Raw genomic sequence first — 15892 nt, 5'->3', positions numbered from 1 at the left:
ATAAAAATTTAAGTAGTATTTCCAAGTAGGCTACGACATCTAATTTTGCTACAACCCAGCTCTTTTTGTACCAACCTGATAGGGTGCATCCTTGTTAAAAACTTAATATACGTAATTGAATTACTATGATCAATATGCTCAAACTCATATTTGATGTTAGTTTTTTAGAGAGAGAGATTTCTCTGTGAAATTCTATAGTTTTTTTAAAAACCCCTTTAAACTGTTGAATATATAACTTAGCAATTCTCATTTAATATTTCTTAATAGGCAGGATTGCATAGTGGTTATGATCATCAGTGCTAGGGTCTGCAACATTCGTCTCTGTGAACCTGAAAAAATGGTTTAATCTCAATCTACCTCAGTTTCTTTATTCTGTAAATGGGATAATGATACTATCCACTTCATAGGGTGTTATAAGGATTTAATGAGGCATTACATGCAAACCATTTAGAACAGTGCCTGGCATTTGATAAGGTATTAATAAGTATTAGGTATTCTAATCACTAATTATTCTTGTTCTTCTCATTTGTATTGCATGTATAGAATCCATCTACAACACATTGCAAACATCTGCAGAAGATAGTTTATTGATCAGAAAACATCTCCAAGCAAGTCAAAATTTTCTTAGAATTAAAGAATAGAAGCACTTGAAAAATCTGAAGTAATTTATATACTCATTGTTTTCTTTCGTGCGGACTTGAGTTCAGCATTTAACAGTAGTGGTATAGAAACAGGGAAGGCAGGGACACTGTGTGCCTTGTCACCACTGTTTGCATGAAGGAGAAGAATATGGGCCAAAAAGAAAGTTCACTGGAGGGTGGACTCATTCATAGAATCTATATTTTCTTCTTTCCATTTTATTACGTTAAGGTTTTAAAAGTCATCTTTATTCAGGTGAAAGAAAATCGGAACTAGCTTTCACTTAGTAATTTTGCCCCTGTAAAAATGGTACCGGTAATTAACATACTGATATTATTCTAATGTTATATCAGAAAAGAAGTTGAGAAGTTAAAATGAATGATATCTGCTATGGTTTGAATATCTGCTCCCTCCAAAGCTCATGTTGAAGTTTAATCCCTCATGTGGCAGTATCAAAAGGTGGGGATTTTAAGACATGATTGGATTGTGAGGGTTCTTTCTGCTCTCATGAATGGATTAACCTGTGGATTAATCGGTTATCATGAGAGTGGGACTGGTGGCTTTATAAGAAGAGGAAGAGAGGCCAAGTGTGGTGGCTCACGCCTGTAATTCCAGCACTTTGGGAGGCAGAGGCGAGTGGATCACCTGAGGTCAGGAGTTTGAGACCAGCCTGGCCAACATGGTGAAACCCCATCTCTACCAAAAAAAAAAAAAAAAAAAAAAAAAAAAAAAAAAAAAAAAAATTAGCTGGGCATGGTGGCTGGTGCCTGTAATCCCAGCTACTCAGGAGGCTGAGGCAGGAGAATTGCTTGAACCTGGGAGGCGGAGGTTGCAGTGAGCCGAGATCATGCCACTGCACTCCAGCCTGGGCAACAAGAGCAAAACCGTCTGGAAAAAAGAAAAAAAAAAAAAAAAAAAGACCTGGATCACATGTTAGCATGCTGAGCCCCCTCACCATGTGACACTCTGCAAAGTCCTCACCAGATGTGGCACCTCAACCTTGCACTTAGTCTCCATAACTTTAAATAAAATCCTTTTCTTTATAAATTATCCAGTTTCAGGTATTCTGTTATAAGCAATAGAAAATGAACTAAAACAATTTCCAAATTTTAGATTTTACTTAACCTAAAGAACAGTAAATGGGAAAACAATTAGTGTGCTGCAAGTATGCCCCTAAATGCAAAAAACAGGATTCTTACTGTGCAGAACGGTCAGATGTTCAAGCAAAGGAAGACAATGGCCCAGAAGCAGCGCAACTCTGAGAACTGTGGGAAACGGTTGATTTCTGAGCAGGCAAAGTAGAGGGGAACCATGTGGTAAGTGGCAGTCAGATGTGGTGGCTCATTTTGTAGATGTCAGGAAGTAAATGGAAAGGGGAAAGAAGTAAGGGCATGCTCAGATACTGAACTTAAAATAGCAGGCAGGGTATTTAATCACGAAATACCTGAACTAGATGGTGGGAGGGGGGAAAAGCAAAACAAAATAGATGTTGTACCTTTTTGCTGCCCTCACCCTGCCCTCCATGCCCTCTTAGCATTAGGAGCCAATCAATTAGAAACATGAACAACTCTATAAAAATAAAACGTGAACTACCTAATTGCAGTCTAATGACAGTTTAGCAGTGGATGTAAAAGGCTACTTAATAGACTGTGTCTCTTTCCTTTTTGTTGGGATCTCAGTTTTTTGTGAGGAACTTTCTGTTTTCTATAAGGAATCGTTTGTATGCTCGGAAATTTGATATGCAAAAGTGTCTGGTGGTCAAGAAAACTAGTTTGAATCTTTGCAGAACCCTATTTCATTGATGACTAGAAGGTAATTGAGATGCTTCTGGATAGCGGGGCAAGGCCCACATAGCTTTGGTAATTGCATACTTTGAAAATTTATTTGCCTGGCAGCCAATATGCATATGTACTTCAATATCCACAAGAATGCACGGTCAAGTCCAGATTTTATTTAATACGTGCCATTTTGGAGGAGCCTGGGCCTCATCAATTTAAGTCCTATCAAGATAGAATATGTGATAATTAATGCAAAGGCTGGGCTGACGTTTTCTTTAAATTAGCAAAATCTTTTCCCCTAGATTATTGGAAATTAATCGTGCAAAAATATTTCATAGGGATATATAGAATGAGAAGACAAACTAATATGTCCTCAAGTTCCCTCGTGTACTTTGGAATCACCTTTTATTTGCAAATAATTAATATGCTAATTAGAATTTTTTTTATTGATTGAATTGCTTCTCCAGTGACATGTTTGATAACAGTTTGAATGACTCAAATGTATTATCTGGTTTTGAGATACTGATTTTATTACACTATTTGCAGACTAAATAAATATAAGACAGGTTTGAAAGCAATATAATTACGTTCAAGTTTTAATATTCAGACGACATAGATTTGTTCTGGTGTTGTTGATTAATTCTAATCAGCGCAATATAACTGTAATGTTATCTAGACTTACAAATTAAACCAAGCACGTTTGTTCTTTGTTATGCAGAGCCTTAACTTTGGCATTGAAAGCACAGTAAGCATTCAGTAAAGCAACGTTATTAATATACTTTAACCAGTTACCATAGTAAGAGAATGTTTTACAACCTATTATGAATTGTTTCTTCAGATAAATGGTGTTGCATACACATACTGTAGCATAGTACTTTACATTTCTGTAAATATGGTCTATACTTAGGTCATCCTACCCCATTGGATGATCTACACTTAACTCTTCATAAGGCATAAATATAGAACTCTTTTTAGCATAAGTATCATAAATACCTTATTACTTTTTGGTACATTTTCTTGCATTATATCATTGAGGAAGTAGGAAACAGCTGGTTATTTATGACTTTTTAACATGTCTCTTACTGCATCGCAACTCTGAGCCTGAAATCTCGAGTCCTGCCATGTCTTTGTGGGCAATGAGGATGAAGATGGTACTTAATCCACGAAAGCCTCAAAAATTAAGGAAACAGAATTGGAAAAAATAAGGAAGATGAATTAAACAGAGTGAAGCCAAAGGGAAACATATCTTCCTACAAGTACATCTTAAAAAAATATGATATTTATTCTGAGAGAAGGGTTTTACAGCCAATTAAGCTTGCTCAAGATCAATTTCCCGATAACCCAAGAAACTTTGTTTTGAATAGGTGGCCACCTGCTGTGAATAAAAATATGTCTGTAGAACATGGCCGATCTTCTAGAAGTGGTAACATAAGGATAGAACCAATTTAAAAGTTTTGGTAGGGATTTCACATGAAGTCTTCATTTCTAAACCTCCATTTCATTTTTCTGTAAATGTCAAAGTCACTGTTGAGTAAAATTGGTTCCGTTTCGTGTGTGTAATGAACTCCACTGAAATGTGTTAAACAGCTTTGGCACCTCTCACCACAAAGCACTTCTCTTGTGCCAATGAATCATTATGGCAAGAGTCATCAAATGATGCCTGATATTTTTTTTGTAAATGTTTATATTTGTGGATAATATGCCAATCTGTTTGCAAACTGATGTATTTCCAGATGAAGCGATTTTAACAGCATTGCCCTTGTTCTGAAATCATATTCCACACATTGCATTAATAAAGATAAAATCCAACGTGTTACAGCACATAAAATGGCATTTTATATGTAGTGGAGAGCTGAAGTGAAATACTCACTTGGAACAAAAATCAAAATAGATCAAAACTTAAATCAGAGCACAAAGACAAAGTTCTTTTACCACATGTCGGGGAAAGTCCAAACTCTTTAATTGTGAGAACTACTAATCTATTTAAATATGAGAATGTGATGAAGACCAGACTCTGGCATGCCACATGTCAAGGTGAGAATCTCAGCTCCGCACAACGCTGGTTGGACAAAGAGGGGACCAATTTGTGTCTCAATTTCTTTATCTATAAAATGGGGTGATATTAATAGTACCTACCTCATAAGATAGCTGTGAGGATAAAAATGAATGAGTTCATGTGAGGTCTTACTTGTGGACATTAAGATGGCTACAACTACTTAAACTGCCAAAGATCTTAGCAGAGGACACACATAGGCCATCCTAGGGCCACATGTTGCCTCTTATGCATTTTTTTGTTATGCCTTTTATTCTACAATTAAGAAACTTAAGTCAGTTGCTGTTCTTCAAGGAATCAGTAGATCCTCATTTGTGGATTAACTTGAAACCTCATAAGTTCTGGTGGCCTTTATTTCTGGAGTGGAGGGAGCTGCTCCCACAGCAGTGCAAGGGCTGCCACGGTCCCCACTGTCCTTCCTGTGCTCCCCTGCTGTGGCCTTGTGTTCAAATGCCATTTGCCATCTCCTTTTGCTTGCTTCATTCCTTTAAGCACCTTGCCTGGCTTTTGAGGGCCCTTTGGGCATGTAGACCCCGTCTTTTCCCAAAAGATTTACTCATGCGAACAAAGAAGAGAAAGCATTTTTATACTTTTAATTAGCTCTTCATGGTATGAATTTTAAACATTTCTGTAGCAAACTAGTAGGTTTAGGTTGCAGAATTGTGGGAAAGACTGGGTTTCATATTATTCTCTGCTTACATGTTATGTTCTCTGGCATCTACATTAATTCTTTTAGACACATGGCCAGTGAAGACAATGAAGCTTAAACAAGACCGGGAGATGTCAAAACCCTCTTACAAATTAGCGTGGATGATTTCAATGAGCTGGCTCTTTTAACAGCTCAGTGAAAGGGCAGCCAGAGAGTATTGGCTGGCAGCTATGGGCCTGCAGGAGAGGAAGGTATCTTAGTGAGGATGGGAAGTCCAAAACAGATTTAACTTGATTAAATTACAAAAGCAATCACATGGTTCAGTTTACCATTAAGTAATTGTGAACTTGGCATATCATAGATGATTTTTAGAGCTAATACTTGCATAAAGTGGTACAAAGAGTAGAGATGTTTAATTCATTTTGGATGATATATGTACATCTTTTATCAATTCTATGATGTCTAACTCGTAAATAATAATACTGGTTAACATTGCTGTATTCTACCACGAACTTATTACGTGCTAGGCACCTAGCTAAGCACATCACAAAGGTGCTTTCATGAATCCTCATGACAATCCTGAGAGGTGGATAATATTCTTCCAATTTCTGCAGATGAGAAACTGAAGCTTAGGTCAAATAACTTGTCCATGGTCATGCAGTGAGTACATAATAAAGCCAGATCCCAATTCATGCTTCAGACTAGGGTGCCCTTGCTCTGAACGCACTCTAAGGGGGTGTGTGTCAGGCTGCTGCCCACATGACAAGTGCCCATTCTGGCTGTAGCCTTAGAATTGAGTCTTCATGAATCCCCTAAAAAATAACACCAATGCAGGTCTCCAAGAGGTAAAAAGAGTTGTCACAAAACTTACAAGCTAACTAAGAGCAGCAGACAAATGTGCCAGGTAACGGGATAAATGCTCTACACACATGTAAATCTTACAACAATTCTTTGTAGTGGGTACCATTTCTTTTTTTTTTTAATTTAAGTTGTGGGGTACATGTGCAGAATGTGCAGGTTTGTTTCATAGGTATACATATGCCATGATCATTTGCTGCACCCATCAACCTGTCATCTACATTAGGTATTTGTCCTAATGCTATCCCGTCCCTCAGTCCCCCACCCACCAACAGGCCCCAGTGTGTGATGTTCCCCACTGTGTGTTCATGTGTTCTCATTGTTCAATGCCCACTTACGGGTGAGAACATGTGGTGTTTGGTTTTCTGTTCTTGCGGTAGTTTGCTGAGAATAATGGTTTCCAGCATCGTCCATGTCCCTGCAAAGGACATGAACTCATCCTTTTTTATGGCTGCATAGCATTCTATGGTGTATATGTGCCACATTTTCTTTGTCTAGTCTATCATTGATGGACATTTGGGTTGGTTCCAAGTCTTTGCTATTGCGAATAGTGCCGCAATAAACATACGTGTGTATGTGTCTTTATAGTAGAATGATTTATAATCCTTTGGGTATATACCCAGCAATGGGATGGCTGGGTCAAATGGTATTTCTAGTTCTAGATCCTTGAGGAATTGCCACACTGTCTTCCACAATGCTTGAACTAATTTACACTCCAGAATGGGGACCATTTTCTTATCCTCTCATTTAGAGAGATAAGAAACACAGTCTTAGAGGGACTGAATACTTTGCCCAGAGTACACAGCTAGTGAGTGGCAGAACTTGGATAAAACCCAACTAACCTAGAGGCTCCTTCTTAGCCATAACATCCACGATGTCATTTGTATTTTGCTCATGGAAAAAACATCTAGGTTGTATTTACTCTCATTACAGACAAAATTTGAACAAATTTATCATCAGGTTTCTAAATCCCCCACAAATTGAAGGGATGAGGTGAGTGCTGGAGGCTGGAGTATCAACATTAGTGGGAGGGGGTAGCTGAAAGGCACAGACAGAGTAGCTACAAAAGGCAGGCAGAAGAACTGAGCACAGAACAGAACAAGTCAGGGGCTGGTCTTGGGAGAGTGATGAATTCCTACATCCCTGTTTCAAGAACAGTTCCTGGCACATAGTAACACCAGATAAACATTTGTAAAATAAGCGAACGTATAGATGAATGTACGCATGGCTGAATGTAAGAATGACTAAATGCGTGAATTGATGATATGACTAATGACTATAAAAACGAACATGCCAATACTTCACAGCACTTGGAGGTATCACCATGTTACAAATACAGCACACTGATATTCATAATAATGACCTCGAACCATTAAGCAAAGGTCCAAGTTCTTTTGAATGTTTGGTTTGAAAAGGCATGGATGTGCAGAATAAATATGAGGAAAATTACTGTCGAAAGGTATAATAGTGGTATTTAGAAGAGCTGGGGTTTAAATCTCACTCTCTTTCTTCTCTTGTGATCTCAGACAAGCTATTCCACCTCTCTCAGCTCTTGTTTCTCATGTATAAAATTAGGGCCGATGTGCTCATACCCAGGGATAGAATAGCAGTGTGTTTAGAAGCACAAGGGGAGCCAGTTTACCCATTTTTATCCCAGCATCAATACTTATTAGCTATGAGACATTGTGTTCCAATTTCCTCATCTTTAAATTGAGAATAGTAAAGTTTTGGGGTCTCAGGGGAGGCACCTGATAAATAGCATCTTCCTTTTTCTTCTAAACTCCAAAGATTAAGAGATACAGGAGTGTTGGATGAAGACCAATATATCACCTTTATTACTAAAAAACAAAAACCAGAGACGACCAGGTTGGAAAGATGGCTTAGTATAAGGGCCACAAGGGCTTGCTAAGAAAACCCCAGCATTAGGCAAGCTCTCCATGGAGTTGGAGTTACACTTTATTTTGCTCTTTCTTTTACAAAAGCACAAGTGGTTCTTACCTCTGGGTCGCAAACTCCAATTCTAAGTTCAGAGCCAGAGGGAATGCCTTTCTGTTCCCACCCTTGGCCAGCTCAGTTACAGACCCCAGGGTCTGAAGAAAGTGATGGGGAGGAATCTGTCTTAATCCCCACTAATTAAAAAAGATCACTAGAGACATCAGTAATCCTGAGAGCCAGTAAATCACTTATTATTTACTGACAGTTCTTGTATTTAAAGCTTTGCTTTTTGGAGTTGTTTACAACATCACTAAAAGGAAAAAATGTATGAATAATTTAAAGATGGGGAATTTAAACTTCCCCTGAAAATATATTTCACTTCAGGTCAATCAATGCATTACAGGCCAAATTAATTCTTTTGTGTCTCTCTTCTCCTTTCCCACTACACACACACACACACACACACACACACACACACACACACACACACAGCAAAAAGGGATAGTGATCCCGATTTTTATATGTTTCAGACACTTGCCTGTTAGCGTTGAAACACTACCATGACACTTCTCCCCCAAAAGAATAGCAGTATTTACAGAGGTGTAACCCTTTACGCCAAGTTATAATGGAAAGAAATAATCAAAACTCCACTTGCTGTTTGGATAGCTTTGTTCATTCAATGTGTTTTATGTAAGTTTATTTGCAGAGAATTCATAACGTAAATCAGATGCTTCTCATAATATCTTGGTATAATAACTTAGAATAATTAATGTAATAAATTTTGTATAATAACTTAAAGGGATACTGCAACACCAGAAGGTTTCTTCCCTGAGACTAACTATTAATAAAATAGAAGGGGGCTTGTGAAGGTGTGGACATCTTCACTAATTCAGGTTCATGTTAACTGACCATCAAATTAAACTTGCTCTAGACAGGAAGACAACGTGTTTGAATGGGATGCGGGATGTTTTATCAGTTTTGGTTGCCTTAATTTAAAAACTTTAATTAGAACCTTCTGTTTACTAGAGTCAAACTGCACATAAAATATCATGCAAAACATTTTAAAAGAGAATTTTAATTATACCACTAAAGAAATGCCCTTGTTCGATGTTTACTAAACACTTGCCAGAACAAGTTAATTAATACATGTTTAAATAAGTGAAAGAAGGAGAAGGGAAGCAGAAAAAAATCACATTAGTCTTTTGTTGAGTTTTACTGCAGTTGTCAAAGATACCCCATTTCTAATTTAATGACGGCATGTCACAGTGCGCTTGTGTAATTATAAACAATGGGCACAAGAATGCAATGAGGGCCAAGGAAAAGCCAATTCCCACTGGGAGCTGTTGTTCAAAATAATTGCTCGTTGTTGCTTGATGTTTCGAAGTAATCAAATCAATCGGTTTTTAATTTCCTTCCTTTATTCAGTTATTCCATGCTAGAATATCAGAATGTTTGGATGTTGAGTTTTTAGTAGGTTGGTAACGTGGCCTTTTAATTATTTAAAACTATGGAAAAATATTTTTTAATAGAGCATTTGTGTAGAAAGATAAATATTTTGATGATACTGAGTTTTCAGTTTTAATTTTAATAGGTTACCAACTTTTCCACTTCCTTTATTCTTTTAGTTTCTCCATATTCTCCATCTATTGATGATGATTACTTGTGTTAGTAAAGACCGATATTGAAAAGCAGTGAATGACCTAAAAAACAAAATGAAACCAATCTTTCTAAGATACATCCTGTTATTTCAGTAGCTTTATGAAAAAATCAGAAGAAAAAATATCAAAAATAAGTTTGTAATCTTTTGGAGAAATAAAATGTGCACATCTCACTGATTATCAAGATCATTATTAAGAAAATTATTTTCCTAAACAGCATAACTGGTACAGTTGTCCTCTTTATCCTCAGGGAACACGTTCCAAGACCCCCAATGGATGCCTGAAATCAAGGATAGTATCGAATCCAACTGCAGTCAGTTGGAAGACATTTCTGTTCATGTCTTCCACCCACAGTGTAATGCCTTTTCCATCTTAACTAAGCACTTATCATGCACAATGGCCATAACTTTTGCAGTTTGACGTCAGACAGTAAAAACTAGCACAAATTTCTTTTTTCTTCTCCATGATTTCACGAATGAATAGAAGATTCGTTCTTACTGAAGATCTTAGCAACCACAGCATACAATTTTTTAAAAAAATTTCCTTATTAAGTCAAGAACATTCACCTTTTCACTTAAAGGAAGCACTTTACAACTTATCTTTGGCATTTCCAAATGGCCGATATCACTACTTTTGCACTTCAGGGCATTAAAATATAAAATGAGGGTGACTTGAACACAAGCACTGTGATACTTCGACAGTCTATTTGATAACCACGAGGGCTAAGTGACTAACAGGTGGGTCTTGTAGACAGCGTGGATAAGCTAGAAAAAAGGAAAATTCAAATCCAGGCAGGACGGTGTGGGAGGGGGCAAGATTTCACCATGCTGTCCAGAACAGTGTGCAGCTTAAAACTTATGAATTATTTATTTCTGGAATTTTCCATGTAATATTTTTGGACTGTGGTTGACTGTGGGTAACTGAAGCCGTGGAAAGAGAAACCTCAGATCAGAGGGGATTACTGTATTTACCTTTTCTTTTTTAAAAAGCAGATCTACTCAGCAAGGCATCCCACAATCTTTTTTTCTGAAAAGTTAGCTAATATTAACAATTTCATTCAGAATCCCTTCTAAAAAAAAAAAAAAACCCTATATCAGTCCTGTTATATTTGTTTCCATATTGCTGAAACTGATCGCCAAATTTCTCAAATTCACGAGTTCTACCACAACCTGTACAGGTCTGGGAAACAACATTGAATTGGGAGCAGGCCTCTTTGGGTGTCCTATTTGAAATTTCACTCCAGGTGAGATAGTTGAGTTGGGTTTCTTCTAAGGCTCCACAGGTTTGTTATAAAAATTAAATATGATACAGTGCTATTGACTGAATATAAATATGCTTGCAAAAATTATATGTTGAAACCTAATCCCCAATGTGATGGTATTTGGAGGTGAGTTATTTGGAAGGTGATTAGATCACGAGGGCATTGCCTTCATGAATGAGATGAGTGCCCTTAAAAAAGAGATCCCAGAGAGATCCTGTATTACTCTGTTCTCACGCTGCTAATAAAGACATACCCGACACTGGGTAATTTATAAAGGAAAGAGGTTTAATTGGCTCACAATTCAGCAGGGCTGGAGAGGCCTCAGGAAACTTACAATCATAGTGGAAGGGGAAGCAAACATGTCCTTCTTCACATGATGGCAGGAAGGAGAAGTGCTGAGCAAAGAGGGAAATGCCCCTTGTAAAACCATCAGATCTTGTGAGAACTCACTCATTATCATGAGAACAACATGAGGGTAGCCACCCCATGATAAATTACCTCCCACTGGGTCCCTCCCAGAGCATGTGGGGATTATGGGAACTACAATTCAAGATGAGATTTGGGTGGGGATAGAGAACCAAACCATAAGAGATCCCTTGCCCCCTTCTGCCATGTGAGGACAAAGCAGGAAGATAGTCCATGAATCAGGAAGCCAGGCCTCCCTGGGCACTGAATTTGCTGGTGCCTTGATCTTGGACTTCCCAGCTTCTAAAACATTGAGATATAAATTTCTGTTGTTTATAAGCCATCTAGTCCATGGTATTTTTGTTATAACAACTTGAGCAGACTAAGATATAAAGTACATAAAACACTTAGCACATTGCTACATAATCAGGAAATAAATATTAGCCAGTACTGATTTTAATATTATTGCCTACAAAGAGCCATATGAGACTAGCACATGTAACAATTTACTGTATTTGAGTCAGTTAATATCAGTAAAGAACATTAAGTCAGAGTATGATAAAAGGCAGCCTTCTTAAAAAACAAAACTAAAACAAAAAGCTCTTTCTTCTATGTATTATTTTTCTTCAGAAAAGAAAACTTTATACCTAAGAACAGGCATGGTTTGATACTTAAGCATGCCATTGACTTGCTCTTATTTATTTGATTTGGCGGGACAAATAGAGTTTCCTAATGTATTTTTCCTTATAAAATAAGAATCTAAAGTGCCAGTATATTTGCACACCTACCAATTATCAAATGAGTTTTCCCGAATATGAAAACTAAGCCAAAATATAATTTAGCTCTATAAACTACTGTCAAACTCAGGTATCGTTCCATTTGGAGCATTTGAATTATTGATTGGATTATTTGATTTGCAATTGTTTAATGGACTTCATGCAGCTGTTTATTTTTTCCACAACTCAGTAAAAACTTTTTGTAAAATGAGCATTTTATGATTAATAAAAAATACACACACACACAATACACCTTAGAAGTATTCTGTCAAATATTTCTGACATCCTGTCTTTAGAAGATGTTGTGGTTCCCGTACTAATGTAGAATTTCTTTCTTATGACTGTAAATAAAAACCAGGTATCCATGGTTATAAATATCTCATTTCACATTTTCTTTAGCCACAGCAAAAAATTTCAATTAATTGAATCACAGCCACCCTCAAATAATGCCAGAAGTGCAATAGTTGGTGTTCTAGGTCATGGACAACCATTAATTAAGATGCAAAGAATCAGCATTAAAGTCTTCAATTTTTGTCCCAGAATTTTTTTCTTGATGGATATGGACTAAAATGTCTAGAAAATACAGCTTCAGCTATATGGGGAAGAGGAAATTAGGCACAGTCTTTATTTTGCTTCGCCTGGAATTTTTGATAAAGTTCTGAAATGTCATTTTGGAATATGAAAATAAAAATACTCTTACTTCAGGACTTTTATTTTTATTTGTTTATTTAAACTTGACATTTGTTTATATTAAAACTTGATGGGTAGATGTACAAGTTAACATACAGCAATGCTAACAATGTGAGAAGAGTAACATTCATATGCTTTGTTCAATGATCTAATGGAGTTGCTATTCTAACTTCCTCTGTCATTTTCTCTGCATTTCAATGTTCAGAGGGAAAACTGGTCATAAAGCCTACTCGGGATTATGGATATAAACTTGTGGAATCAGTTCCCAAGAGGTGGGTAGTGAAGTGACTTCCAATTCCCATTTCCAACTCTCAGAGCTGAGATTAAAAACTCCTTGTTATCAACTCACAGAACAAGGAAATACAGCATCCCCCCATATTCTAGACATCACCTGCTTTCAGGTGTAACTTCTGAACTTGCCAGAAGGAAAGAAGTGTGGAGATGTCCCCCTTAGACCTAGTGTCCTCGACCTGGTTTGGTTTGGTTCCAGTTCCTGTATAGTCCAGACTGCCCAAGCGGTGAGGATTGCAGGGAGGAGGTGATGTTTGCTATAGAAATGCTTTGGTTCTTCAGGATGCAGTGAAGGCATTCATGGCCTGCTGCCCATTCTAAAAGGATGGGTTTTTCACAGAGCTGTGCAGTTGCTCGAGTGGCTGAGATGGCTCTGCAGCTGGTGGTGCCTGCTGCTGCCACAGGGATGTCCAAGTGTGTGCAGGCTGTGTGGGCTGCTGACGTGCCCCTGCTCTACCTGGCCATTTGACCATCATTCCATAGGGCCCCTTGTGCCACTACTGCATAAGGTGAAATGTGTCTTGCTGACCAGTTCCCTGCAACTGGTGCTTAGGATTACCAAGTTGGGGCTGTGTGGAGTCCTTACAAGGCAGTACTGCCAGGCCATGTGTCACTGTCCTTGTCATCCTGGCATCTTCCTTGGTGTTGGGGCTGGAAAGGAGTCAGAGGATGTAAGAGCGCCCCTCCTAGAGCTGGGCCTGTTGACATGTGATTCCTAAGTGTCAGAAGAGGTGGAGAGATCTCTCCTCCCAGCAGAGCCTGGTGGCTGGAACATCGTGACCCTTGGTGCCTGGCTCAATCTGACACCAGGTTGGAACCCAAGAACCAAAGCATGTGTGGGGTGGAAGAATAGCTGGTTGTTGCTGAAAGAACTGGAGGGAAGGAAGTGACCCTGGTGATAGGGGCCATGCACAAGTTGCCTTGCCTTGTCACACAGTCATGTGAGGTCTCTGACTTGGGGCCTTCTGCCAGGGAATTCACAAGTCTACAGCTGTGGCCATAGTGCCGTGCTCTTTGGTTATGAAACCGTATCTGAGTTCCGAACTCTGAGAGGCCTGTTTGTGCAGCCAGTTTTTCCCTGATAGCAATTCCAGGAAATCGACCTCAATTCAGACCCCAGTAGACTCTGCCTGAGGTATTGTATTCTCTGGTTTTTGAAACCAAATCTGTATTCTAAATTCTGGAGTGCCAGTTTCTCTGGTCAGTTGTTCTCTGGTAGTCATACCGGGTTAAGGGTTCTGTTCAAACTAGCCTTGCAGGGCATCCTTTTTACTTGGGTTCGAAACACTCCTTCATTGGAGTCCTCTTGGGAGAAAGCTGCATGAAACGTTGGTCCAATCCCTAGTGGGAAGGGTCACCTGGATTCCACAGAGACTGCTGGCCCATTGGGCAGCTCCCAGAGCCACTGGACTCATCAGGACCCAGCAGGGCCTGCCCTTTTCTTAAATACCTTCTGAATTTAGCCTTTCTTTAAATATTTAAGACCTTGATGGATTCAGAGGAAGCCAGTGAAGGTTGAATTTTAAGGGAAGTACAGATGCTACTAGGTAGTTTTTCATTTCTTACAGCCCTTTTCCAAGAATAACTTTGATCCCAGGCTCTCTGGTTTTGACATACGGAAATGGTTTGGTCTCCGTGATGTTCAAGTATTCTTGTTCCTTCCTCATTCTGGATGGCCACATTATGGAAAAGATGGGGAAACCTCTCCTTGCAGGTGTACTTTGCACATTTTTCTCAGCTCCTCCATGAATGTGTTTCATGTCATCACCAAATCAATTGATTGAGGTCAGTGGAATGACATGAGAGAGAGAAATTATATAATAGGTGGATTGTTGTCAGGATCAAACCACGAATGATACCAAGTGGCATTGCATGTGGGACAGAGGGAAGCCAGGCTACTGCAACTACACAGTGTGGAAAACCTACAGCAGCTGATAAAACCCAAAAGGCAGAGAATGGGACTTCCTCATTTGTGCTTTGAAGGAAACGAACACAGACTATCAGTGGTTAGGCTCGTCTTTTTCTCCCCAAATTTATTTTAAAATATATAAAATTGCGTGTATTTGTCGGGTACAACATGACGTTTTGAAGTATATATACATTGTGGAATGATCAGATCTAGCTAATTAACATATGCATACCCTCACATCATTATTGTTTTCGTGGTGAGAACATTTTAGGGAAAAATCACCCCTCTGCATTCCATCTTATCTTTATTTTAAGGGAACACTAATTTAATGAATTCTTATTGAGGGGATGAAGGGGGAGACTAAGATCGCTTTGAAATGGTTAAAGGCATTAAGCATGAAATTTGCAAACTATAACATAACTTATGTAGAATTTTTCCCCAAATTGCCTGCCAAAGGGCCAACATAAATCCTTTTCTAGAGACAATGCATGATCTCTCATAATACTACCTAGGTTTTTTGGGGTGGTATAATTTGTGTGTATGTGTGTGTGTGTGCATGCTTTGCTTGTGAGAGGATTCAGGAATGTGGATATTTCTTAATATTGCTTTATGATGGTTGAGTTCAAACAAGAAGAATTCTGAGAAAAAGATCAGTACAACTTGTTAGCCACCAATTTATCATCTACCTATACAAGATTTAATGGTAGTGTTAACCCGAAGTCTCAAGAATAATTAGAGTCTAAAACAAGTCTTAAAGTAAAGAGATGAAAAGAACTAAATAAAGAGAAGGCTGTCATGAAATAGAAATTGCATAAGGCAAGGGAACATTCATCGTGTTGAGTAAGTACTTTACTATGGGATTCTTTTTTAAATTAAGATGCCTGATAAGTTGGATGAAAATAAAATATGTATGATTATCAGGGACTACCTTAGCACAGAGTAGTTGAAAATGAGTGGAAAAAGGACAGAGAGGAGGTTTTTCTTCCCCCA

At 38.3% G+C, this 15892-nt stretch overlaps 1 protein-coding gene across 1 annotated transcript in view; it reads right to left on the bottom strand.

Annotated features, from left to right (window-relative positions):
* Nucleotides 1–15892, bottom strand: part of CDH6 (cadherin 6) — a 137548-nt gene that overhangs the window by 66928 nt on the left and 54728 nt on the right. The gene's annotated exons all lie outside the window — the stretch shown is intronic.

This window comes from Rhinopithecus roxellana, chromosome 3 (genome assembly GCF_007565055.1).
Source record: "Rhinopithecus roxellana isolate Shanxi Qingling chromosome 3, ASM756505v1, whole genome shotgun sequence".
Classification (NCBI taxonomy): Eukaryota; Metazoa; Chordata; class Mammalia; order Primates; family Cercopithecidae; genus Rhinopithecus; species Rhinopithecus roxellana.
The sequence above is the reverse complement of the archived record's forward strand: the minus strand, read 5'-3'. Positions and strand labels throughout refer to the sequence as shown.